This window comes from Megascapheus bottae, chromosome 24 (assembly GCF_031878675.1).
Source record: "Megascapheus bottae isolate mThoBot1 chromosome 24, mThoBot2.hap1, whole genome shotgun sequence".
NCBI lineage: Eukaryota > Metazoa > Chordata > Mammalia > Rodentia > Geomyidae > Megascapheus > Megascapheus bottae.
This window is the reverse complement of record NC_143532.1, coordinates 25,642,355-25,668,111: the sequence shown is the minus strand read 5'-3', so window position 1 is coordinate 25,668,111 and position 25,757 is coordinate 25,642,355. Positions and strand designations below refer to the sequence as shown.

Genomic DNA, 25,757 nt, shown 5'->3' with positions numbered 1-25,757 from the left:
ATAAAACCAGAAAGCAGTAGGATATGCCTTACATTTAATCAATTCGTTATTTGTATTCATTATGCATGTCCTCCATTTTGAGCCATGAAAAATTGAAGGACCACTGCAAATAGAAAGAGCAGCATGGATTACAAATGATGTAACAAGACCATAAGCGCTATTAATTGGTCAATTGTGCTTGTCAGTACATTTAAAGTGATTAAGGCAGAAACATTAGAAAGGACACAGATGTGTTGCAAATACAAGCTCAAGAGTGCCAGGGCGCTCTTAAGTCCTTTGTGTCCAGAAAAAAATGCAGTGAACCCCAATGGCATTGATTCCAAGTTTTCATTCAGAAAATATTCGCTGAGCACCTACCTTGTGCCAGCAGAAAACAAAGTAAATGAAGTCCTGTCCTCAGGAGCTGGCAGTCCAGAGGGGAGGCAGAGTGGGACAAATAGAAATGTCATGTCAGATCCAGTGGTGGAAGATGCAATGGGTGTGGAGAGGGTGGTATCACAGGAGGGCTTACTTGGGTGGGAGGGTGACATTAGAACAAAGATTTTAATGAAGAAAGAGGCACACTGTACAGCTGTCCAGCCATGTTTATTCAGTGGCGTGGCCTAATCCCCCTCATTCACATGCCAACACACAAGAAGAAAAGAAAATTCTTATACACTCAGTACTTGATATAAATGGATCGACTGAGATTTTTCTGGCTTGATGATGGCACAAATATACCATATTACATAGAAACTTGCCTTGAATTACGAATCTTGATCTTTCCGGGCCAGGCCTGTGCCATCTGGCATTTGGAACAGTGCTGTCAGCCATATGACCACAAGGGAAAGAAACAGAGGTCTACAGTACACTATGTAGCCAGTACATTTTGGACAAGCATTAAATAATCTGATCCATACAACACTTAGGCTTTGCATTAGATGATTTTGCCAGTCTTTAGGCAAATAAAAGTATCCTGAGCACATTTAAGACAGGTCAAGCCAAAGATTCTATTCTGTAAGCTCAATGTACTAAAGACTTTTCTAATTTAGCATATTCACAACTCACAAGCCTTCATTTTTATTATTGTTACCTGTCGATAGCTATAGAAAAGGGTTTCAACTCAACATGTCAGTTTATGGGAACAATGTATTTTTCTCAGTGTCACCCCATCTAATCCTTTCCCATCTACCCCAACTGCACCCATCCCCTCAAGTTACCTACTACTCATTTTGTATGTGTACTTTGAGTATGGACTGTGTTCTCTAACCCTTCCTCTCTCTGTTCCCTGCCCCCATTTCCCTGAAGCTCCACCCCCTTCATGCTTATCATTTTGTTGTACTTTCTGTTAATTGTTCAAAGATACACTGTGGGAATCCTTCCCAGTATATACCACACTGCAGTCAAGTTGATCATGTGTATAATCTTATGTCCCTGTGTGGGTTTTCCTGTATGCTTATGCTTTGTATCTAACTCCCACACATGAGAGGAAACATGCACTCATTACTTCTCTAAGCCTGACTTGCTTTTCTCAGCATCATTGTTTCTAACTCCATCCATCCCATTATGGGTTTCCTAAGTCAAGGAGTATGTGTAATTTTTTTTTTTACTAAGGAATTGGATGAAGTTTGAGTCTATAGAATGGCACAAGAATATCAGCATCCCTGTACTCATCCCTGTTAGCAACTCTGTCAAAGTACAACTAAGGGTGTCACTAGCCATTTTAACTACATCCATACAAACTCCTCCACCACACAGCAGCAGATGATCAGGCTTCAGATTGCAGCTCCATGGTTTCCTCATCAGAGAGCAACCCTGACTACTCAGGCTCCTTGGCTCCACCTGTAGATCCTCCTGCTTTGTTTGGCTCACTGCAATGACTTCTGTCTGAAATGTCTCATCTCCACTACTTGTTCATGTCTTCTCTCTCTTCCACATCGAAATCTAATTTCCATGAGATCAGGCAAACACCACTGGAGTTCACTGCTATGCCCAAGTGCCTAGAACAACTCCTAGAACCAAGAAGAAGCTCAGGAAGCCAGAGCTGAATGAATAAATGGACCGATCAATCAACCAACAAGTACAAAATAAGACTAGAAATAGCAGCCGTGTTGTGTGTTGAAGTAGCTATTTTAAATTTTTCCTGAAAGCCATCTGGAAGAAGTAGATGTTGAGGTTAACCTTGATAACTGCTATTTTGTTTTGCGCAGCTACAATCTATCTCCACACACTTCTAAATACCGTGATATTGCTTCCAATATATTGATTTGCTTCTTCTGGCCAAAGGCTGTTGTTGTGTTGTCTTTGAGTATTAGCAAGCATCAGAACGAAGGCCCCAAGAAAACCATGGCAAACTAGGTATTCCAGCAGTCCTGTGGCAGCTTTTAAGATTCCTCACTTAATCCAGAGCATAGGAGAAAACTACCAGAAGAGGGCACTGTGGTGTGGAGATACCAGTATTCTGTGTCCTTTCCAGGTATCTTAAGTGTTTCATAGAAGTTTGTGGTTGGGTGTCTTATTCCAGAATCAATAGCAGGTACTGGAGATGCCAGAGAGAGCAGACATTTGCTCAGTTACCAGGAAGATCTGACTATCAATGGTAGTGGCTCAGAAATTCACTTGCTCCTTAGAATCCTCTGGGGTTGAGCATAACATAACATACTTGCCCCTAGATCCCATCCCAGGTCAGCACAACAGGAGCTTGAGGTCTAAAGCGTACATAACTATCTGCATTTTTGAAGTTCCAGATGTTGCTCATGGAGAGCCAGGGTTGAGACCTACTAATCTCGTAGGAGAATAGATAAAGAACAAATGCAGGAAGCAGGAACATGGATACAGTAAGTGTGGAAAGTATGACCCAGGAAGAGGTAACTTTAGTGCCTGAATGTTAACGATATCATCAGAAATATCACTCACGAGATGACTGTTTCCCTACATAAGTGGAACCAGAGGAATAAACTTAGTTTTTTTTCACCATCCAGGAATTGTATGTTTTATACTTAATCCAATAAAGAATGTTCATGGAGACATAGTGAATGCTCCTCATTAGCAGATGCCAGAGGAAAGAAAACATGAGACTCTACAGGGTAGCCGGCAGAGAAAAGGAATTAGCATTTACTCTAAAATTATTTTTAAAAGGTCAGACCTTCCTGAAGTTCAGTGGTAACGACGATCTGAAAATCTCTCCCTCGGGCTTTCTGTGACTGTGATCGAATGAGATGAAAGCATGTAGATCAGGGGAACTAAAGCAAGCTTTGTCTCTCGGACCCACTCCTTGAATAGAACAGAAAGGTGAGATTATTCAGCATGGTACATCTGAGTGGTCTTGGAAAATTGTCCCTGTCTTTGTGCCTTGTGCCAAACCCGGATATTTCAAAAGACTATAGCTGTGTGAGACAAAATAACACTTCTTTCAGTAAGTCCTTGCAACCCAGTAAGTCCTTCACAAATCAAAGGAAGTCCTTACACAGAGACTATAGGCCTTACCCTCAGCCTGCTTACTCCACCCTTGTGAGAAAACTGGCATCGCTGACTGCTGGGGGGACCTTACACGAAGAATGTAGGTGACATCCGGAGAAGCAGCCTCCATATCTCAGCTTTGTGTCCTGAGGGGCTAGAGTTACAGGGCTGTTGATGATCTGCAGACGGGCCCACTCTAGCAGAGAATCTACATTCTCCCAGTGTTAAAGGGATTCTTTATCTAACACAGTGGGGGGGAGGCCAGTCGGTGTAGCTGCTTATCCGGAAGTGAAGGCAGCTAACTCAAACCCTAGGATCCCTGCCAGGTTCTAGAGGCCCCTGGGACACCCTCCTTCCTGCAAAGCATCAGGCCTCAGCTGGAGCTCCAAAACTGCCGTGCCTGAGCCCTGTGCCTGGAGATTCCAGGCAGGAAGTAGGAGGAGGGGTTGGTTGGTGAGGGGATATTTTTGGAGGAGCTCCCAGGTGGCTCTCAGGTGCAGCAGGGTTGGGAAGAACTATGGAGTTGGGGATGAGTGACTGACACAGGTAAATATGGGAGGTCACACTGCTGGCACGGTCCATCGTGATCAGGTCTCTGCACATGTCAGGGCTGGCCAAGGGCAAGGACTTTGAAGAGGAATGCTTGGGTAGAAAGATAAGTCTGCATCTGGGAACAGACTTTTCATTTCCTTCTCTAAGCCAGTGGTGAAAGGCTTCACTCGATCACTCAATGCCTTCTGGGATACACCTGGCTTTCAGTGCCCTCCTCAAGGGAGTGACAGCGGGGAGAGAGGCCATGAGTCAGAAGCTAAGGCAAAGAGGGGCGGTAGGGAGTTGGGGAGGCTGGGCAGGGGCCATGGGCAAAGGCCTATGCAGTCTTTTGCCTCCCTTCCCCTTGTGCTCCTGTGACTTGTCTCCTCCTCTACCAGGAGGAGGACTGCTTAACAGAAGGAAGCCACATCAGCGTGCAGTATAGAAACCACACCCAGCCTGGCTGGTGATGGGCTCTGGATAAAATTTATGCCACAGAATTTGTCCAGCCTGACACAAAGGAACTGCATGGCAAATCTTCTCACCACATAGGTTAGTGGCTCTTACATTGAGTCATGTTCTAGGCTCAAGAGTCAGTATCTGCTCGAAGCTGGCAGGGAGGAGCTGTCTGCCAGCAGTGCCACATAGAGAAGTAGGTAGCTGATCAAAGGCCTTAGAGCTATACCAAGTCCGTTAGTTCAGTCCCTCGGTTTCCATGACGGGATCACGAAGCCACTCCTCTACTGAGCCCCTCCCTCCCAACGTCATTGTCTTCCTTTGTATCTCTTGATCATTAGCATGAGTGGAAATCTACAGTCGGCAGGAGGGGACTCCTAAGGGAATTGAGACAAGTAGGTCCCTTTGACCCTGGTCTGGGCATCCATGGGATGCTGGTGGTAATAACATGGCCATGCAGAAGGAACCCCAGGAATGGGAGATGTTTCCTCTCGTAACTTGTTACACACCAGTCTCTGAATAATCTCAGGGCTCCTCCCCTTGGCCTTCCCTCAGCCATGGTGTTTGGATGTTATGTCATAACAAGTTCATGTTCAAGGTCATCCAGTGAAGGGCTGGCTTCTCCTTGTATGTTGTTCTCCAGTCAGTGAAGATGCTTTCACAACAAGCCAGACTTCTTTTACAGGAAGACGCTGGACCATGGCCTTCTTTTTTCCTATTTCTTGGCTTTAAGGCAGACTTGGGAAGTGGTTGTTTCCACTTCTGTCTACTTACTATTCCCTGCGAAGAAGGATGGGTGCTGTGGTTCTGACTGCTGTGCCACCCAATCACTGACTTCCTCCTGCTGCCGGCCTCCTGAGGCCCACAGCCCTGACTTACCAGACTCCGGGAGAGAGGGGAGAACCAGGAAGAGAAACTGGGGGTTTGTAGTCTGCTGAAGGTCATGATCCCTCCTCAAGGTTATAAAAACACTGTCTTTTCATTCCTTTTTTACCTCATGGAATTCTTCATCTTCATGCTTCTCATTGTACAAGTCTTCAAGTCTTCTGAAAAGTTAACTAGCTAAATAAATGAACCTTCTGTTCTATTTTTCCATATCTCCCAATATATAGATGCAGCTATAAACAGATAAACAAGATACACAAGTTCTGAAATCTGAAATTTTAAAGTTGAATGCTGATAGTCCACACCTATAATCCTAGTCAGAAAGCTTAGATCTGAGACTCACGGTCTAAAGCCAGCCTAGGCAGGAAATTCCATGAGACTCTTCTCTACAATTAACTTACAAAATGGTGGAAGGGACGCTATGGCTCAAGTAGGACAGTACCAGCCTTAAAAAGATAAACAAGAACATGAGGCCTTGAGTTCAAACTTCAGTAATGGCACGATATAAATAAATAGATAGAAAGATAGATAGATAAGCAATTTGTTTCTTCCAAAATTATTTAAACCTTCTAAATGGTTTTTTTTTTTTTGGTCTGGGTAATGTATGGAGGGGTTACAGTTACATTCGCCAGGTAGCAGGTGAATTACTTCTCACACATTGATACCCCCTCTCGTGTTTTGTCCGCATTTCCCTTCCTCCACCCCTTTTAAATGTTTTGGCATTTCACTCATAAATACTTAAGTTTGCATCTCCTAAAAATAGATATTCACCTACCTAACACCTTAAGTTCAGTAATATCACACAGTCTGATTTTTGCTTTAAAAGAACTTTCTTGGAAATGATGCTGTGGCTCAAAGTGTTAGAGCACTAGCCTCGAGCACAAAAACTCAGGGAAAGCAGTCAGGCCTGACTTCAAGCCCCAGACCGGCACATAACACACACACACACACACACACACACACACACACACACACACACACACACACACACACACACACACACACACACACAGTCTTGACTATTCCTAGCATCTAATGATGCTTTGCAGCTGGTAGAGAAGTTTCAGGGCTGGGAGTCTGGCCTAGTAAGAGTGTTTACCTAGCATGCACAAAGACATGGGTTCCATTCCTGGGTACCACACCCATAGAAATGGTACTGTGGCTCAAGTAGTAGAACTCTAAGCCTTGAGAAAGCCTAAGGACAGTGCTCAGGCACTGAGCTCAAGTCCCGGGAACAGCAAAAAATAAAAGAGAAGTTTCAGCACATTACTTCACCAAATACCCAGGGTCACACAGCTAGTATAAATCATGGCTAGGATTCAAAGGCAAGTTTTGCCACTCCCAAGTCCACATGCTTGATTTGCCATCACAGCCCATGCTGACCAGATGTGAGCTGCTCTAGCCTTCCATTCCACCCAGAATCACAAGGTTCTCATGCCTAACTGTAAACAGTGATGGCCTGGGTGGCGCTAGGGATGCTCCTTGGCCTGTGGGGTAGGGCGCTGTGAGGCAGAACACCTGGATGCTGCATTTTATCTAAGCAAGCATGATTGATTATTGTGTGATGCTGATTCTCACTCCATTCCCGCAGAGGCAACAAGGCTTTTCTCAACACACCTCCAGGAAATATCTCCTGGATGGGGAAAACTGGCTCTTCCTGCCCAGTAAGCCACCACACATGGCCTTGAAGCCCTGCAAGGGTAGAATCCTGACCCTCTGATCACCCTCTCAATGATCTATAGTACCCATGCCTCTCCTTCACCCTGTGTGAGACTGGCAGTAGCCCCAGTCTGAGCCACTGCCACCCTTGCTGGGAAATGCAGCTACCCCTCCTCTGATGGCCGACAGGGCACCTCCCTGACTCAGTAGCTAGATCTCCCAAGGGCATCCTCCATCACCCCCTTCAGTAGTGACCAGAACTTTGGAAGAAAGCAAGAGGATCTTCTCCTTACATCATGAAGTGTCTAGTGCATGACAGCTTTTGTGGCTCTCCGTGATGTGGCCTCTACTGACCCTAGCTCCTCAGCTCAAAAGCCCTGGTTCCCAAATTCAAGCCATGCCATCTCTGATTTCCTCAAACAAGCCTCACCCTGCCTTTCCTCTGAGATGCTGTGTGCCTCTTTCATCCTGGGGGCCTATTTGTCTTCTGCACCCCTGAAGCTCAGCTTGAGGACCAGATCCTGTCTCCAGAGGATGCAAACTCCCTCAATTATTCTTCTAATGCTCTGCCCCTTTCCTCCACATGTGCAAATCACTCACCAAGGAGGAATAACCTACAGTCCTGTTAGTGTCAGAGCCCAGACCTTCCCGACCCCAAGCTACTGCCCTATCTGCCTACCATTCCCTCTGTCCCCACATAACGCTACCCACCTGTGGTGTGTCTAGCCCAGCCTTCTCATCCCATCTGCTGGCCCCTGTAGAATTTCACTCAGCCATCCATCCATCCATTGCCTTCAAGATTCCCACCCATTTCTTCATCAAATATTTACAGAGTGTAATTATCCACACAGCACTGTTAATCACAGAGTTACACCACGGAGCTAAACAGACAGGCCACTGGCCTCAGGGAGGCCTGCATGAGAGAGCAGACCAAATCAAATCACACAGACTGGAGAATGAGTGTGTGGCTATAGCGGAGGGGAAGCCAGGGAGGAGAGGGAAAGAGAAGCAGGGGACACAGCTCCTACCCAGTACCAGCTGCCCCTCATCCTACTTAGCAGAGACCAAATTGTGTTCAAGCATTTAGCAACTCCCAGAGTTGCAGGAGAAACTACGCAACTGCAACCTCAGGCTCAGGGTGGTTCTAACTTGGGGGTAATTCCATTCCTGGCCAGTAGGGTGCAGGTGAGTGCAGGGGAGCACAGGGCCCATTCCAGGCCTATGCAATGAAGGAAATTCTACCAAATAGGCAAAAATTTGGTGTCTCCTTCTAGAAAGATCTATAACCTGCCACTGAGTTGCGGGCTTCCCAATCGTAGAGATTCCTTTCCCCAAAGCAATGTGAAATGACTGATGGCTTCATTTGTCTGTTTTTATGGCAAAGGGCGCCTTATTGGCACCAGGAAAAGGCCGAATCTCCATTCCTCCCTCGTTCATCTCACAGTCCCTAACACACAGTGGACACCCAGCCATTCTCTACAGATTAAACCGACTATCTTAAGTCTAACTCCCAATAGCAGACCCAGAGACCGGGCATCACATGCACATGTGTGAAAGAAATGTCCCCAGGGGGACAGAAGAGGGTGGTAGGTATAGGATAAGAATGGGTGGCAGAGCCAAACCCAAGAACAGGGGAGCTGGATTGTCCAGAACCCACCTCCAGACTCTGGCTATGAGTTACCCATTGTGACATGACCACCCAGCATTTCCTAAGAACCACACACATACACACACTGGCCACTGAAGCTTGGGTTCAGTGATGCTGGGAGAACATTGACTGACATGATAAAAAAAAGGGGGGGAAGCAACAAAGGCGTGGGTGGGACACAGCTGGACATATGTCTTCTAGTATGGCACAATCAAGCCATCAGCAAAGCCAAGCCAGCTGCAGGCCTTTACATACTTCCACCAGAGACCTTAAACTACCAGAGGGGTCTTCTCCTACTGTCTACCCACAACAGCCAAGTGGATGCCCCACCTGTAACTGCAGAGAGAAAATGTTTACATTTCAAACTTACTATTGTACTCCATGACTCATCTCTAGATCATTTTTGCAAAACATTGGAAGGGCAGATGATAATTGGATGATGAAATATTGATCATGCATCTATAGCATAGGCAGAGCTCTACACTGCACGCCCCGTCCGGCCTTCTATTTTAAATCAATAGAAAGATGGATCTTCTCCCAGGTGAATTTGGATAAAATACTTGTGTCAATAAAAAAAAAGACATTAATGCCAATGCAAATCAATGCCCACTGATTGGTTCAGGTTGCTGTTCTCCGAGCAGCAGCTGGCTTCTCCCTGCCAGTCCACAGGTCTCCTCATTTGAGGATGTCTGGGAGATGGCAGATTGGTTGGGAGACATCTCCTTCTACCTGAAAATTGAGAAGAAAGTAGAAATCAAACACACACAACCAGTCAGCAAATCTGGGGCCACTTTATTATCATCATTAACAGTGTGCTATCTTCCCCTGCTTCTGAAACAAATCAAATGAGCACAGAGGGCTGGCTCACCTTCACCCTTCTCAGGGACTGGGTATCATCTCATTTGTGGACATCTGCTGTGCTTGTCTGCCCAGCACAAAACAACACCTGAATCTCAGATATTTAGTACTTCCTTTAAATCATATTTATCATCTGCCTCCTCTCCCAGCAGCTGCAAGGTTTTAGTTCCATGCACTGCTGTGTTTTCAAAGCCTCACTTGGAAGTAATTCTTTCTTCTGTCTCATTCATTTATCTAACAAACTGAGCTACTGCTATGTGCCAGGATTCTATTAAGTTATTGTGCTGTATTGGTGAATCAAATAGACGTTCAAGTGAGTTGCAGAAAAATGGAATGAAGGGTAACTTCCTGGAGTAAGTTAGAAAGCAGTGACTGCAACAGAGAATGAGCAAGGACTGGGTGCAGGAAGAGAAGAATGCTTGCTTAAATAGTGGGCCTCACTGGGAAGGGAACAAAAAGCTGAGTAAGGAGACAGGAAGTGATGTGTGTCTTCGAGTGCAAGGTATTTCTGGTTGTCTTGAAGCAGAAATGTGGCTGGTTTATTTAAGAAACAGGAGGGTGGGAAAGAGTGGCTGGAATGGAGTAGAAGGTTCACACAAGTAAATGAGTCTAAGGCCTCCAGGGTGCCTGTCTCTAACTACCACTGCATAAAGCAAGCCCTAAGAAGAAGCCCTCCCCCTCCCGTCACGCTGCATCATGAAGCATCATCTGCTCAACATCTTTTCAGTGCTTGAGGTAGCACATCTCTTTCTTAAGACACTTGTCACTGGAGGCATCCTGATAAAGCACTGCAGTTGGCTGGGATACTGAAGTACCACACCCACCCCGGGTCATAACCATACTTGTCTTCTCCTTGGGCTCTGGAAGATCCAGCCCCGGAGGCCAAGGCCTGCCTTCCAACCATGCAAGGGAGGTCTGCCTTGCTGACAAGTGAGAAGGAGCCTTTCAATTTTGCAATTTTCAAGTGTCAGAAGGATGTTTGTGGCTCCTCTGACACTCAGCGTCTTAGGCAGATCCTTCTCATTTCCCATCAACACATCTGCTGTGGGCGGTGTGACCTTTGACCTCCGTGAGCCCAGACCCCCCCCCAGGATGAGAACTTGAGAAACACAGGTACCAGCTCCTCCATTCCAGACACCAGACAGGCCCTTCTTCCTTTTGTTACCAAAATGGAACCACATAATACTTTCAAGAGATTCAAATCAGTTCAATCGGGGCTGGGAGTTTGGCCTAGTGGTAGAATGCTTGCCTAGCATGCATGAAGACCCTGGCTTTGATTCCTTGGTACCACATACATAGAAAAAAGCCAGAAGTGGTGCTGTGGCTCAAGTGGTAGGGCTCTAACCTTGAGAAAGTCCAAGGCCAATGCTCAGGCCCTGAGTTCCAGCCCCAGGACTGCCCCCCCCCCTCCCGCAAAAGTCAGTTCAACCAAGCACCAGCAGTCAGCCCCTGCTCTCCCATGTACTGACTTGGCTGCTGGAGAAACCACATAGCCCTCCCCCCACAAAAAAAAAAAAAAAAAAACTCAGAAGCTCAGAGAACAGGCAACCTCTTCATTCGTCTCATGAACTGTGCCTCCATGCTAAAACCAAGCCAGTTGGGAGGGCCCAGACATGTGCACAGCAGCATTCACCAGTGGCCCTTAGGTCAAGAGCTTCTTCTTAGAGACCAAACAGATTGAAAACAGCAGCAATCGCCAACATGGTCAGAATCCCAGCCCCTGGAGAGCTTTGTCCTTCTGACGATGACACTCATTTTACACAGGATAGTTTCTGAAATTGAGATGGGCTGCTAGGAAAACAGCCCAGGACATTGCATGGGCACAGAGAAGCATGGGAGAAGGGACAGGTTTCAGCCAGATGTGGACCCAGGGAAGGGTAAACTGAGGTCCAACAAAGGAACGAGCCACCTACAGAGGTGCAGGGAAAGCAGAGGGAGTGGTGGGGGGACTGAGGCCCTGTGAAGATGCCAGCTGGGCACATCTGAGGGCCAGCTGTAGCGGGAGCGATGGGAAGGGCAATAGAAGAGCTAGACCATGCTGGGCCCAGTGTGCCATGCAACTCACTCCCCACCTTACCCCCAGCCATGTCCATGTCCTCCCACCAGAAACCTTCCCCTACTCACCTTAGGGAAGAATCCAAGGTGGCAAACTAGGGCCAGGGCACTGTCAGAGCTGTGTCTGCTCGATCAGAAATGCAAAGCTCTTGTGAAGAACTCCAGCTCAAGAGTGGACACCGGGCACCGGCAAGCAGTCAGAGCCTAACACCAATGAAGACACATCAAAATTCATAGTTCTTATTCTCACCTTAACAGTGGAGAGGTAGAGACTACACATATACAACAGCGCTCACACAGGAGGGGTGCTCTGTAATTTCTCAAGAGATGATTGATGGAGTTTTTTTTTTTTTTAAAGAAAGAAAACCTATAAAAACGATATAGTCCCATGGGAAAGGAGGGACTAACACAAATCTCACAAACCTCACCCAACATCATTAGCAGCATGGCGGAGGAGGTTACATTCCCTTCCATGTGGACCTGGCAATGTGAGTGGGACTGGAAGGAAGCCAGAGACATGGCCTCCTGGAATGGACGTGACCCCAGGGAGGTAAAGGAGCCACCAGAGGAGGGGCATGGGCAGGTCTGAGCTGCAGTGGGGAGGAGACTAGTGTCCAGAGGAGATTTAAAGTGGCCCTCTGTAATTTGGATCCTGAAAAACCCATGTGCTTTAAGCCTTGGTCCCTAAAGGTTTGGAATGTGAGGAACTTCTTAGGAGGTACTTAGTATATTAGGTACTTAGGTATGTTAGCTACTTGAGAATGTTATTTAGAGTGTTACTTAAGTGTGTTGAGTACCTCTTGCCCTACTGCACACTCTTGCCACCATATATTGCCTCCTCACATGCCCAAAGCACAGGGCCAGTTAATCATGGGCTTAAACTTCCAAAACTGTCATCTAAATAACCTTCTTCTATTTGGATGTTGGTTACCTCAGGTACTGTGCTATAGTGACATGGGGTTTACCAGCACATGAGCGCTCTGCTTTGGCGCCCGGGGCCCTCAGTCCTGAGTCTTGGGCCGCCTCCCGTGCCTCTCTGCTGAGCCTTGGAGCTGTGGTGGCTGTCAGCTTGCAGAAAGCCAAGGTCTGAGGCTTGAAGGAACCACTCACCTCACCCTGCAATCACTGCACTCACCAGCAGGGGGACAAACACGAAGCAAGTTCATGTCTCTGCAGCAGCAATGATGACACCTTTGGAGAAGGACTTAGGAAGGGCAGATGAGCCTTTCAATCACTCAGCCCCTAAGTCAGGGAGGAGCCAAAGCCCTGGATTCCCTCAGGAGGAGAACAAGTCCTCCCCTTGCCCAGGCTGCAAGGAGCAACACTCTGCCGGCCTCACGGCTCTGGCTGAGCTGAAGTAGGAACATACCTAAGAACAGGATAGATGCCTAAAGAGAGGCATGACAGAGCTGTCTTCCATGAAGACATCAATTCAAATACTGAGGCCTCTCCCACCACCTCTAGGAAGCAGTGTCCCCATCTGCACAATAAGGCTAGTGACAGTGCCCACCCCACACTAATGTAATAGAAAGTCAGCGAGAATAGCAATAAAAGCTCAGTACCTGCTCACAGCTCAGGCTGTGGCTGCTTTGTATCTACACAATTAACATTGCTGTTATTTTTTAGCCTCCAAGCTACCTCTGTGACCCTCCTACTGGTATTCATACCCTTCCATATCAGATGGGGTTCTGATCTGGATAGGACAGCAATGGCTCTCCTGGCTGGCTCATACACTGTGACTGCTCCCTGCTCTCTCATCATGAGCCCTTGCTCGCCACCTTGAGGTGGAATTCATTCACACAGAAAGAACAAGGTCTCCCACCAACAGCCAGGACTGACTTGTCAGGGAGGGAGTGGACCCACCAGCCCCTGTCAAACCCTAAACGATAGAGGCTCAGCCAACACAGTGTGTGAGCGCTTCTGAGAGCAACTTCTGAGCTCCACTCCAGGAAGATGCTTTGAGGGTATCCAGGTTTGCTTCCCACCCAAGTCCCTCTCTCCAGTGAGGGGCTGGATTGTTAGGTATTAGCAATGAACACCATTATTATTCTGGACACTTCTCACTAAAGTGGCCGCTACTCCGTGGCCTGTATCCACTGGCCTCACATAGTGTTCTCTTCCCAGCCCAGGAAAGGCCAAGTTCTCCATGCCAAGAAAACCTGTCCCAGAGGTCTCTCTTCTGCTCCCTGTGGTATTATTCTCTTCTAGAGTCCCCTAGGCCTGGTCAGGGGTCCCAACTTGAGAGTGAAACAGAGCAACAAGCTCTTCTGAAAGGAAGGTCAGCGTCGTAACTGAAGAGTTCACTGTCCCCTGAGACAGTGCTACAGGACCAGCCTGAGATGTCTGCGACACCAAAGAGACCCAGGGCCATTAATCTCCAGCAGGTAAGAAGTGCCCCAGGATGGCAGGGAGTGGAGGAACAGCCCACTGGCAGAGGGACAGAGAGTAACTTCTGGCATCATTTGGTCTTGAGTCCTAAATGATTCTAAATAGAAGCTCCAGGAAGCTGGTGTAGGTGGCTCAGGCCTAGAATCCTGTTTACTCTGGAGGCTGAGATCTGAGATTGTCCAAGTCAAAGCCAGACCAGAAAAGGAAGTTTATGACTCCTCAGGAAACCAGAGAGTGAAAACCAGAACCGGAAGTATGGATCCATGTACAAGGCAAGCTGAGTAAGAGAGCAGAGGCTCTCAGCCCAAGTATCATCGCAGAAACACAAAACTGTGAGATTCTATAGCCACCATTGTGATGTCCTGTCATTATGACTATCCAGTAAACCCTAACGCTACTCTGATGCCTACCAGGCCTCCCTCTGGTTTCAGATTGGTGTCTCATGTATTTTTCTTAGCAGACAAGTTTTTATTAACTAACCTCCAAATCACACACACACACACACACACACACACACACACACACACACACACACACACTGCCTCTTGCAGCTTTTGCCCTGAATCTACCATGCAGGGTAGATTCCCAACTCCTGGGTGTGGCTTAAATCAAATGCTGTGCTTGCAATCCATGCCCCTTTCAGTGGAGCTCAGTAGAATGAGGTCAGAGCTGGAAGAGGCCCTGACAACCATGGAAAGTAATGGCTTCTGCCCCAGTCTGCGGAGTAACACAAGGGTCTGTGACTTCCGGGGAAATTCAGAACGCTGAGGAAATGCACACATTCATTGATAATGAGGCCACACAGACCAACTAAAGTATTCTCCACCTCATTAAACCAGGAAGCTTAATACCGTTATTGCAAATCACTTCTAAATGTCTTTATTAATAAGGGTAGGGAAATGAATTTGTTATTCCTTAATAAGTGTCGTGGGTTTAGTAGACAAAACCTTTATGAAGATGGTCAGTAAAATAGGTTACTGAAAAATATCTTTGTTCAACATGGGCTGGGAACCATTGAGTTACCTACTTACCAGCCCTTGTCTACCTACCAGCCTCTACCTACCAGCCCTACCTTGTTGTCATCCTCTAGTTATTAACCGACCATCCCCTACCACTTTGCAAAAGCAGCAGCCAAGGGATTTTTTTTTCTCAAGCTTCAAATTTCTCTCAAGCTCTCAGAATATGCTGGATCTCCCTCTCCACCCAAATAATCTCTAGACACTGTGTGCTTGGATTCTCTCTTCTCTCGAACCCTTGGAGTTAATATGATACATGGGTTGAAATTTCCATCAGAACACCTGCAAATCTTAGTAGGGAGAAAGAGGAGGAGGAGGAGGAGGAGGAGGAGGAGGAGGAGGAGGAGGAGGAGGAGGAGGAGGAGGAGGTTTGTTCAAGGAAGGTTTGTGTGCAGCGGCAGTTTCTCTGTATAACTTGGCCCTTGCAACAATCCCATGATGAAGGTATTATTTTCCCTTCTACATATGAGGAAATTAACATTTAGAAAAGTTAAAAGATCTGCCTAGAGAACATATGCTCGGAGATAGCACCCATCTCCATCCCATTCCTATGTTCATTCCCTGACGCTGCTCTCTCGCCTCATCGTGTTCAGCACTGTGGACAGAGGCAGAGCTCACCTGTAACCACTCTGGGGTCTGCATTGGGGACACTGGGAAGAAGGGGGCTGAGCCTCGAGGAAAAAGAATCCACAAAAATGTCTGACTGCATGGAAAGGGAGTTGGTGGAGGGAAGCTATATCAGAATAATCTCTAGGTCCACAGCACTCTGTGCTCGCCATAGACTCATTTTTGTCCTGTCAGCTAGGGAGAAGGGTGAACACCTAGGCTGCCACCCAGCGTGTGTGTAAGGCACAAGTGAATGGGAAAGATATTGATGAGTAAGCTAGACAGAGACAAAGATAAAGAGTCAGCCAGGAGACAGAAAGAGGGAGATATAAAGACGGAGACACACAGAAGACAGAGAGGAGAGATAGACAGAGAGGGAGAGATACAGACACCGAGACAATAATACAAAAAGGAGACACAGAATGATGGAGACAGGAGAGGTAGAGAAGAATGACAGACACAGAGAGGAGGGAGAGAGACACAGAGAGCAAGAGAGGAAACATTTACATTTCATACATATCTATCTATATACATATGTATCCATACACACACACACACACACACACACACACACACACACACATATATGTGTATACATACAAACGTGTATATGGAGGAGGGCAGAGAAATTTAAACATAGGCCATCTATATTAGATAGGAGGTTCGAACTCAGCCCCCTGGTACCGGCTTTGGGATGTGCTTTCACACAGGGTAATTAGGACCAAAATGGACCTCTACACCTGCAAGGCGTCCCTTGCCACCCAGCTGCTCACATTGCTCAGTGCCCGTCCACGGAACATGTGAGGCAGTCCAGCTCTCCACGAGCCCCACGACAGCCCCGCCCCACGACAGCCCCGCCCCACAGGGCCATGCACAGTGCATGGCTCCAAGGACTCAGGACGATGTCACTGTTCCTCAAATTATCCAAGGACACGCCAGCCAAAGTCAGATATGGCTTCTGTAAATGTCTGCTTGGTAACTTCAAGACCACAATGATGAAATGTCATGCAGCATAAGAATCAAGAAGTTGAAATGATAGTGTTAGATCACTTTTCCCACCTGCATTCCTTGGCACACAGACTTGAATTCATTTTCCATTGCTATAAGGAAATACTTGAGGTGGTGGATGTTATAATGAAAAGAGGTTTATCTGGCTGTTTCGGAGGCTGAAGACCTGGCTCTGTTGTGGCCCTCAGCTTCATCAGATCACACAGGTGACATCACGGTGGGAATGTGCAAAAGAGCAAGCTCACAGGGCAAGATCAGAAGGGGTGGGGGCAAGCTGACTCTTTTAGAGAAACTAGACAGGCTGAGGTTACAGCTTCATGGTGGAGCATTTGCTTAGCTCTCACAAGCCTGGACTTGTTCTCACAGGAACCCACTTGAGATGCCCCATGGAAGCACTCCACTGACCCAGTACTTTCCGCTAGACTCCTCCTCTTCCTGTCACCATTCGGAAGACCCAGCTGCCAACACACAAATCCCTGGAGATTGAGCCACAGCACACGCTGATGTGACATGGCATCCAAGGAAGAGAAGAAAACACATTTTGTGTTGAGATGAGTTGAGGAATGCAAATCTAGGCAGGATTCCTTCTCTGCAGGACTTGTCAGAGCCTCTCATAGCCTAACCCAGGCTGCATGGTGCTTTGTGTCTTTCCAAAAGCAGTCAGAGCAGAAGTACCTATCAACATTTACTTAATGAAAGCATTCTTTCACATGGGGCCTTTGTCTTTGTTTTCAGCATCCTCTTAAACTTTTCCCAGAGCACAGTGTTGTGAGTTGTTCATCTGGGAACCATTTTCTGGGGAAATGTGTGTCAGTAATGGTCTCTCAGATCATGACGCTCTAAAGCCTTGGGTAGCAAGCATCTGAAAACATCCACACGAGGTGATATTTAAGGAGAAGGCATTTTCTGTGCCTGAATTAGAACAAACAAGATGACAGTATTTTTCACAAGGTCACCGGCATCTCTAGGTGTCTGTGAGCCAAGGAGTGTCAGACAGAAGGGGCCCTGGGGTGAGCGGACTGAGGCTGAATCTCAGCTCTGCCACTTCCCTCAGGAGCAGGAAAGCCTGGCCCTGGCACCGTGCTCTGTCTGAGGCTCCGCCGGTGCCATCTGTGCAGAGGGTTTACCGTGAGGATGACGTGAAAGCAGTCAGATAATGGGGGCATCCAGCTCAGAGAAGCAGCCACCCAGCCACTGAGGCAGCCTTGATTTGAACTTGATTTGGAACTTCATCCTGCTGCTCTCAGACTCAGGGGGGGGGCTGGCGCTTGGCTCTTGTGTCTCTCCACCCTCTTCCAGGGCCCTTTGCTCTCTCCTGTCCTCTTGTGGCAGCAGAAATGGTGGCACTAGAACACCCTCCCCCCCCCCCCCCCGCCGGCTTCTTCCCCCCAATCCTATTTCCTTCAGGCCTATACCAGAATCTTCTGCATCTCCTTTGGGTTATCTTACACAGGTTCCCTTCAGGCCACCGTGTGTGGACACTACAACTGTCCTTGAGGTCACCCTCGGTGATATGTCACTACCCAGAGCAAATAAATCCTCGCCTGTCTGCTCAATCAGAGCTCATTTCTATCTGCATGTGTCACTGCAGATTGCATTTGAATGGCTTGGGCTCTGTTTTAAATAAAAGATTTATGTCTGAGCTGTCTGAGCCTGCCTTTATTTGAAAATTTCATCTTGTTTTAGGAGTCTAGATTAACTTATTACATTTAGGCAACCTCATGTGGCTTCCAGAGAAAAGGATCTCATTCTGGACATGACCCTGCACACCAATGAGAGAGAAAGCCAGATGAGCAGGCCTCACCACCGGCAAGCCGAGGTTGGACAGAGGCCCCATGCATACCATGGATTTGGTAACTGTGGGACTGTGAGTGGTTTCCTTGGTCTCAACTCAGGGATGCTTCCAGGCCCTTCATCCAGGGGCTATGCTTCCTACAAGAGCCTCCATCAACCTAGCCTTTCTCTGGAGTTGCAGGGGCTTCAGGAAAGACCACACAGAGAAGAGGGACCTTCCCAATTTCACTGGGGACACCCCACACACACACTCTGGGCTACATCTCCCCCAGACATCCTGCCTGGATTCCAGGGTGAGAGCAGTTGGTTTGGTCTTGCTGTGTGACCCTGTGTAAACCATGCCACTTCTCTGAGCTCTTCTCAAGTCTTTTTTCTTTTTTTTTTTTTTTTGCCAGTCCTGGGCTTGAGCTCAGGGCCTGAGCACTGTCCTTGGACTTTCTCAAGGCTAGAGCTCTACCACTTGAGCCTCAGCACCACTTCTGACTTTTTTCTATGTATGTGGTACTGAGGAATCGAACCTGGGTCTTCATGCATGCTAGGCAAGCACTTTAACCACTAGGCCAAACTCCCGGCCCCTCTTCTCCAGTCTTATTTGGACAATGGAGGTTATGGGAATCTCATCTCACAGGCTTGCTGTGTCGGTCCCTGAGTGGGAAACCAGAAGGCTATATGAGTCTGTTTGCTGCTGCTATAATGCAGTACCACAGACACATGATCAGTAAGTAAGACTTGACTTGGCTCACACTTCCACAGGCTGGGGAGTCTGGAGCGTGGCCCCAGCTCTAGTGGAGCAGCCAGGAGATGTGTCCTCTCACTGGGACAGGGTTGAGGGGGCACCAGCATGGGGCCAGCCCACTGCTGAGAGGGGCTGGCCGAGCCTCAGGAGCCAGGGGAAAGAAGCCAGTTCTCAATGCCACAGTAAAGTCATGGCAGAGTCCTCATCCAGCCTAGACCAGGAGTCCCGCCCTTCCCAGTCTCATCCTCCTGGGCCCTTCCCCCACCTCTTCCCCCTTCCCCACACATCCAGTAAATCAAAAGTCTTAACCCCCAGTGTGAGAAGAGAGTACATTTGAGAAAGACTCTTTATAATTCTTCCTAAACGAAGCTGCAAGAACAGCCCTAATCCAACAGGACCAGAGCGACACCCCCACTTCTGCCCCCAGCTCTCCATCCATGAAAAGCCCTGCCAGACAGGTCAGGCCACCTCCCGTGCAGTGCACCCCTCCCCGCCTCCCCTAGAAGAGACCACAGGATAAACCTGCCTTGCTGGCCAGTGCCTTGACCCTGGATTTTCAATCTCCAGAACTGTGAATACCTTTCTGTGGTTTAAGCCTCTCAATCTGTGTGTGTGTGTGTGTGTGTGTGTGTGTGTGTGTGTGTGTGTGTGTGTGTGTGTGTGTGTGTGATGATAGCTCCAAAGGACTAAGATTCCTGTTCTGCTCCTGGCTCCCTCTCCCTCTCCCCATCCTGCACATGCAGCTCTAGCTTTCCTGCTGCGCTCCCGCCATCTACTGGTCAGAATCAGAATAACAGGTAAGGTCTGCACAAGAAGAATCAGGACACACCCCCAAACACACACACCTCCTCCCAACAGACACACCCACACATACACACACACACAAGCATACACATGCACATGCACACACACAGGCATCCACACATGTACACACAGGCATAGACATGCACATGTGCACACATGAGCACATGGATGTGCTCATGCATATGAATGATAACCATGCATGTGTGTGCACGCACACAGAGCCAAAGATGAGCCCTGAAATGTCTCTCCTATTCTTTAATTCACCATCCCTCATACAAGATATCTCAACATAAAGCCATTCCTAAATATGAACCCATTTTTAGGCCTAAGCTTCTTAAATTCAGGGTCACCACTGATCCATCTCCTCAACTTTCCACCAACCCTCTCCGAATCTGGAACCCTGGACTCACTAAGAACTTGCTGTGTTCATGGATTGACTAAGGAATCACACTTCGCTCCTGGAGTCACAGCATTGGCCTGCTCTGTCCAGCTGGGCTGAGGTGACTCATCAAGGAACGTCTGGGACCTGAGTTCAGCAGACCTATTCAGAGCTGATAGATGTATCTCTTGCTTTGTCATCTGACTAACAACTCAAAGGGGAGGAAGACATAGTGACTGTCCCCGTCATTCAGCTGCCTGGGCCTTGTGAAGCGCTGCTGTTCTTGTAGAACTAATAGAGATGAATGTGCTGTGGGGGGGACCCCAGCTTCACACTCAGTTGTAACTCACAGCTTCCTTGCTCTCCCTTTTTTTCAGTTGGAATTCTGATAGTTTAGTGAGCCTGGACTGCTTGCACCAATTTTCATCTTTACAACATTGCATGAAGATACCAGAGACTCAGATAGATCGAGCATCCATGCTCACAACAACATTTGACAAAATAGATGGAAGACCAAAGGAAACCATGCCTATTCCAGGATTGTGGAAAAGCAGGCTATGCTAGACCACCATTAAAAAGGGGGGAATTTTGAAACCTGCTGCAATGTCTGGGAACTTTGAAAACATTATGTTGTATGAAATTAGCCAGGCTTGAAAGGACAAATATGGTGTGATGTCACTTGCGATGGCTTTGCTCTGTTGTGTCACCAGACGTCCACTGATCAAGGGCTGACCACCAACTCTGGGTGGGTGGTGACAGAACCTGGAGGAGGTGAATGCCCATGGAGACAGAGTTTGGACTGGGAGAAATGAAAGGATTGGGCAGGTGAAGTGTAATAATGGCTGTCTAACAATAGGAAAGCCCTCAGTGCTGAACTGAACTGCACTCTTAACATAAGAGCAGCCAGGCACCAGTGGTCAATGCCAAGAATCCAAGCTACTCAGGAGGCTGAGATCTGAGGATTGTGGCTCGAAGCCAGCACAAGCAGGAAGGTCTGTGAGATTCTTATCCCTAATCAATCACAGAAAAAGCTCTAAATGGCGCCATGGCTCAATAGAGTGCTAGCCTTGAACAAAAGCTCAGGGACAGCACCCAGGACCTCAATTCATGCCCTAAAACTTGCACACAAAGGAACTACTCCATTAAGATATTCCGTATCTTATCTTAATTGCTGTATCTTAATTACCATATCTTAATTACTCAGCCACCTGAGTAGCTGGGATTATGTGCGAGACACTGGCACCCAGAAAGCAATCAGTCTCATATTTTTGTGTGTCAGCCCAAACTAAGACAAGGCCTTAGTTCATGTGTCAAACCAAGAGTTCCCCAAACCAAAGAAGCTCCCCCAGCCCTAGCCCTTCACTTTAAGTCCAGCTCAGGGTTTGCTCCTCCAATTCCTCTGCAGGGAATGTGGCCTGGATAGCCTCTCTCTGGCACCAGGGTTGTGGAGGGCTTGCGTGAAGACTTGACCTCCCCCACCGGCCATTGCTCCCCAAGAGTCCCCCCATCCTCACACTGGGGCTGCCTAGTTCCTGAGCCTCTGGTTCATTCTGCCAGTTCTTCTCCAGGCTAAGGAGAAGCAACAGGATACTGGGATGGTCCCCAAAACAGCTGCTTCACTTGAGCAGGATGACAGAAAATGGCTCTGGCCCCAAGGGCAAGGACACTACTTTATAATACATCCAACATGTTTTCTAACCACTCTGTCTGCAATGACCTCTTCTTCCTAATGAGGAGACAGAGGTTCAGGGACATCAGGGTCCTCGTCCAAGGTCATGCAGCTGTGTGACATCGCAGGCATCACTGTGACCTCAGTGCTCACCCTTTGTCTCCAGGACTCCATAGGCAGCCACCTCCAGCATTCTTCACAACTTGGAAACTATCCCACCTGCTGAACCCTGACCTTCTAGGAGGGGCTGGCCCAGGTGTTAGGGTAGAGTGAGGTCATCTTTCTGCCAACCTTCATGGGGGTGCCACATGGGCCCCCAGATACCTGGCCTGGCTCAGTGAGGGGCCATCTTGTGTCCACACCCCTTCCAGCACCACACATGGCTTTAGGAACCACTCCAGGGAGTCCTCTGACAGCAGCTCAGCCAGTTGGTTCTATTCCCCCTGGAGGCTGAAGCAGAGGGAAAAGGCAGATGGCAAAGCCTCAGCAGGTGGATAGCCTGTGTCATTTCCCTGCCTTGGGCCTCCCAAGCCCTACCTTCTTGGCTTCCCTGTGCCAAGTGCGTCTCCAGCTCTTTCCCCAAATGTGTCTCACAATCAGCATCTCCTATTGCAGCTGGTAGTCCATTTGGCCAGCAGGGCAAGATTCTTGCTGGCCCCTCAGGACAAAAGACCACAGTGCTAAGCAGAGCATTTCCCTGGTGCATTCTCCCTGCCTTCTGTCTCTGCTTTGTCTGCCTGTCTCTTTCTCCCTCTGTCTCTCCCTTTCTGCTATCTCACCCCAATCCCTCCCAAGTTTGGCTGGAACATTGAATAAGTTACTTCCACGCAAGCCCTCAATGTCATTCCTCTCCTGGAAATGCTATTATGGTTCCAGAGGCAGTGAACCAGCTTTGGATGGCGTGGGGGGCGGGGGGAAGCTATAGGATCACACTGAGATCCTGAGTTCCAGCGCCAGTTAGTACACACACACACACACACACACACACACACACACACACACACACCTCTACCTCCACAGCCAGGCTTAGGGCAGGTGAGGTATCCATAGTACTGAGTGCTCCTGCCCCTTCCTGGCCCATCTTAGGACATGTCTGTCCATCTCAGGACATGTACAGTTGCTGGTCTATACATAGTGTACATGCCCTATTCTTTCTTAAGTATCAGCTCAGATCCTTCTTCCTGAAGGCCATGCCCTAGCAAGTGGCGGGGAGGGGAAGGGAGTCTGTGTGGACCAGAGAACTGGCAGCCAGGGCAGTAAGACCTGGCTGAGGGTGTGGCAGCTCAAGACCCATCCCATAAGGGTCTGGTTTCTGTCAAACCACAAAGTGGAGGATGCCAGCTGAGGCATGGGGAAGCTTCCTGCTGGGGAATACAGGCCCAAGGGCAACAAGGAGTGAGGAGTTGCAGCTGCCAAGGGCTCTGAGGGGCTATGAGGTCCCCGGATGGGCATCATCAGAATTAAGAACCAGAGAGCTGGGCATAAGAGAGGTGCTTGAAAGGCACTGCACACTTGAGGTGCCAGGCCCCAGGGTTCCCCTGAAACTGCTCACAGAACTCAGCTGATGGGACGACTGTGTATGCAAGCAGCACCTGTCAGTCCTTGCAGTCTCACCTGTCTTACACCCCAGGGCTGTGAGCACCCAGCTTCCTCAAGGAGAAGACCCAGAAATGAGGAGCCCTGAGGAATGGAGGTTCCTGTCACTTTTCTCATCTGAGGCTCTGCAGGCCTCTTCCTCTTCTTGGGTAGCTAACGGTGGCACTGAGTTCACAGTGGATTCATCTGTGCCAGCACCCTGGAAATGAAGTATTATTTTAAAAATGAGGAAACTGAGGCAGAGGGGCTGAACATCAAGTCCACTGACACACGGGCGGCACAAGGCAGAGCCAGGCGCATGCGCACGGCTGTACTTAGCACTTACCCTTGTCCCCACAGCCTGAGCTCAGCTCAGTGTCCTGTCCACTAGGTCATCATGTTCCCCCAATACGGGCGACACCCCACCTGGCCTCTCCAGTCCCAGGAACAGCCACACCATCACTTGGCCATTGTTTCTTCCTCCTGTAAGCGTGAAGCAACCGAGACAGCTGGGAGTCTCTGTGGTGCCAGCTTGGGACATCTCAGCTGGAGCCTCGCAGGACTCCTGCTGCTGTGGGCAGCCCGAGGCAGCCATTCTGCTTCTCAGCCAACTGCAGTAGAGAACTTCCTGCACCATCCCTGAATGCCATCATGCTGTGATTAGTTAATCACTAAGTACGTGGGGCTTTTAATTAACTGCCAGCACAACATGGGCAGCTGTTTCACAGCCACATCTGGTCGGGCAATCCTGAGGTTGGTGGCTGGATACGATGATGCTGCAGAAATGGCAGCTGTCATTATTGTAACCCCCAGAGGAAGCCGTGGGCCAGAGGAAAGGAAGACGGGGACCATGAGGCGGGAGGCTGATGAAGCCAGCACACAATGTAGATTGGGTTCTTCTTCACATTAGAATTCATCAACTCGAGCAAGTAGAAGGAATAAAGAAGCCTAGGGATTCCATGTAACCAGGTAATGCCAGGCTTCAGGCATGGTTGGATCCAGGAGTACAAATAGTGTCAGAGCAAACTGGGTCTCAACTCTCAAGACAGCTGAACTTGTGTCTCCAACAGCTCAACTACAAAGGGCTTAGATGAGATAGTGAAGCTGGCAGTTTCTCTATAAAACTTTCTTTGCTTTCCTCTGAACTTCCAAATACTCCCTGTGCCTAGGTACACATCCCTGTTATCAAAAAGGCCAGTATATTCCAGCTCAGTAACAATGACATCTTAGACTTATAACTCTTTGCAGCAAGGCCATCCTGTATAATACAGTTCACTTATGAAGGGGAAATGTTTCAGAGGTTCCAAGGCAATCAGGCAGACCGATTTGTGTGGCCTGTAGCAGTGGCAGCAGGTAGTGACACATGATAGAGGGAGCACGTGTAGGAGCCAATGGTCACACTTCAATCCAGACAGACTGGGCCTGATCACGTCCAATTACCTGAAGTCCTCCATTAGGTCCACTCCTTCAAGCTCCATGGCCTCCCGATACCACTGCCCTGGGGACTTAGTCTCAACACAGGACTTTCGGTGGACACTCAGCTTTCCACGCCATGGCAATCACCAAGGGCCTTCTGTGACCCACCGCTACCCTAGTTCGGGGCTGAGATGAGTGGATGCTATGCAGTTAAGCAGAGGGAAAGGAACTCAGGCTATAAGGAGAGCGGGGATCAGGTGGGATTTCCACAAGAAGGGCAGCTGGTGGCTGTATATGCTAGGCAACGCCACATTCATGGCCAGATAAGATGGCTCCTCACAATAAGGCCACACCAGGTCTCACGTCCTGTTTCACAGACTGGCCAGAAGGTAATGGTGTTGGCTTACCAAAGGTGCCCAGCAGCAGAGCAGCCACCCGGTCCCAGTTGTCTGGATCACCAGGAATGTTCTAACACCTGCCTGCCCACTGCCAGAGGACAGAGAAGCTCCCACACTGTCCTCACCTGTGCAGGGCTGTGTGGCGCACTTCTATGAGCAGGAAGTGGCAGAAGACCCAGGTGAAGCTTTTCTTCCTTTTTTTTTTTTTTGAAAAGCCCTTGAAGCCAGGTGTCAGGGGCTCATGTCTGTAATCCTAGCTACTCTGGAGGCTGAAATCTGAGGATCATGGTTCAAAGGCAGCCTGGCCATGAAAGTCCTTGAGAGTCTTATCTCCAATTAACCACCAGAAAATCCAAAGTGGAGCTGTGTCTCAAAATGGTAGAGTACCAGCCTTGAGCTGAAGAGCTTAAGAACAGAGCCCCGATCCAGAGTTCAAGC

General features: G+C 48.4%; 1 protein-coding gene across 1 annotated transcript in view; it reads left to right on the top strand.

Annotated features, from left to right (window-relative positions):
* The window catches only part of C24H16orf78 (chromosome 24 C16orf78 homolog), a 105,195-nt gene that overhangs the window by 49,691 nt on the left and 29,747 nt on the right, over positions 1-25,757 (top strand). The gene's annotated exons all lie outside the window — the stretch shown is intronic.